This window comes from Echinops telfairi, unplaced genomic scaffold (assembly GCF_000313985.2).
Source record: "Echinops telfairi isolate 266 unplaced genomic scaffold, ASM31398v2 ScPeMD7_7467;HRSCAF=8505_1, whole genome shotgun sequence".
NCBI lineage: Eukaryota > Metazoa > Chordata > Mammalia > Afrosoricida > Tenrecidae > Echinops > Echinops telfairi.
Genome location: NW_022111368.1, coordinates 27565208 through 27567483, shown reverse-complemented (window position 1 = coordinate 27567483; position 2276 = coordinate 27565208).

Below are 2276 nucleotides of genomic sequence, written 5' to 3'. Positions count from 1 at the left end.
CAATGTTAATCTTACAGTGTTAATCAGTTCTTCTAACAAATCAAACTAAAATCTGGAAGACCATTGGCTATTTACCCTAGAAGCAAGTCCAATGTCACCTTCAAAGATTAACAGCATAAAATCTGCCAAGTGGTGGCGGTGGTGGCAGTGGCAGCTAGGTGAAAGGGAAGCCCCCACCCCCCCCCCAGGCCTGGGAGTCAGCCAAAAAAAGAGAGAAAAATAACCCTCCTAAAAGTCTCCTCTTCTAGCCAAACTGCCCCAGACAATCTCAGCTGCAGGCTAAGAGAAGATGCTCTGTATGCGCCGAGGATCTATTTCTAGAAGGAGCACGTTAGGTCAGCCAGGGCAAGAAGGGGGGGTCAGGGGTCAAGTCAAGCAGGCAAGGAATTCTGTTTTTTCTATGGACAAGGCAGACAGTGCACTCTGTCCTTGCGTTTCTAGAAGATCTGCTCACTCAGCTCTCTAGCTCTTCCCAGACTGCATCCTGCTCGCCTGTTTAAAGGCCAAACGGCACAGAAAAGCCATTGCCCTAGGTGGGATTCGGAAGACTCTACCATTTGACTAAAGGGGGTTTCTAAGAGCACAGTCACCAAGTGGGCTGGCATACAGACGAGGTTCCAATTCACACGTGGACTAAATTTCAAAAGTTCAATTTGCAAGCCACATGGTAGAAGTAAGCAGGATAGAGATCCTGGATCTGAACCTTTGACCCAGCAAGGGACCCTACAAGACAAAGACTTGGACTTAAATCTTAATCTCAGGAAGGCAACTTGCCTGAACTGACCCTGTCCACTTCAGTTCAGCACAGTGGATACTGCATTATGTTGCTAACCATAAGCTCAGCAGTTCGAAGCCACTAGCCGCTCCTCGGGAGAAAGATGAGGCTTTCTACTCCCATAAAAAGTGATATAGGGGAAAAAGTGGTAAGGGGCAGGTGGCTATGAGGTACAATTGATTCGATGGCAGGGAGATGTGTCAGGCACTGTCCTGGGCTCTGGGGCACCAGCTTGCAGAAGCAGGAGACGTCAGTACTAGAACAGACCCAGAGGCTACCCAGGCGCCAGTGGCCGGTGGAGCCCAAACCTCACTGGAACATACCAGTGTATACACAGACTGATACACAAGAGTCAGAGCTATCTGCTCATCGGAGAGCCCAGTCTGGCTGTAATTTGGCAAGTTTCACTCAATGGTATTTACCTACCCGTGGGTATGTGGAATTCCAACTTCGCTGGAACGGAGACACAGCCGGCAGCTGCTCTTCCCTCTCCAGTCCACAAAGGAAGTTTCTCCTATGTGCGCCTCTTGTTTCCAAGCATTACCCGTCCCTTCCTTACCCTCCGCCCCCACAACAGTCCTTGACAAATAAATGTTTCCACAGAGGACGGAATTCACAACAATGTTTTCTGCCCGAATCTCCAACTCTGACAATAAGCCTTAAAACACTTGACAAACTCAACTGTTTCCTACCAAACCTCATCAGAGTTACGATAGCCTCGATAGCGTGCTAAGTCATCCAGATATTCTGTGCTAAGACCAAAAAGCTGCTGGGTGAATGATGACCAATGTTAAGGCACCATCAATTGTAGGACCTGGTCCAATCTCAGACCTGTTAACATGTGGATAAAAACACCTCCTGGGATCAATGACAAATGGTAATTCTAGCGAGTCTGCCATGCTCGGGGCACTGTGTGCTAGGTGCCCTGAACATGGGCGGGGGTAAGAGGGAAGCTCTCAAATTCCCCCAACAGCCCAATGGAGAGAAAGATACCGAAAAGGTATTTTAATGAACCCTAGAGGAGACTGCAAATTGAGCGCACTGTTATTCCCACAGCTGGACTAATTCCTTCTTCCATCACAGGCTTAAGATCCAAACTTTCCTTTTCCTTCTCCCTCTTCCAAGTCCCAACGTCTAACCAACCAGGGCCTATTCTCTCTCAATGTCACTCATACTCTTTCCAGGATAAAGACTGAAATTATCTCGGAGCTTGCCCTTGAGCCTGCCCATGTTCACTTGTCTCTAATTGGGCCCCCAAACCCCAGCTCCATCTCCCGTGGCCTTCTGTCGGGGCTGGTGCCTCCCCAACTCTGATGAACTGCAAGCCCCAAGCATTTCATTTTCAGCCCCACCACTCCCCTCCTCCCCTGCCTCCATCACTGTGATTTGAACACAGTGATGTTTGTGTGTTTTTCTGTTTGCTTACTTTCCTGGCTACAAGAAAAGGGTAGAGCAGAAAGGGGGAACCGATCACAATGATCTACATATAACCCCCTCCCTG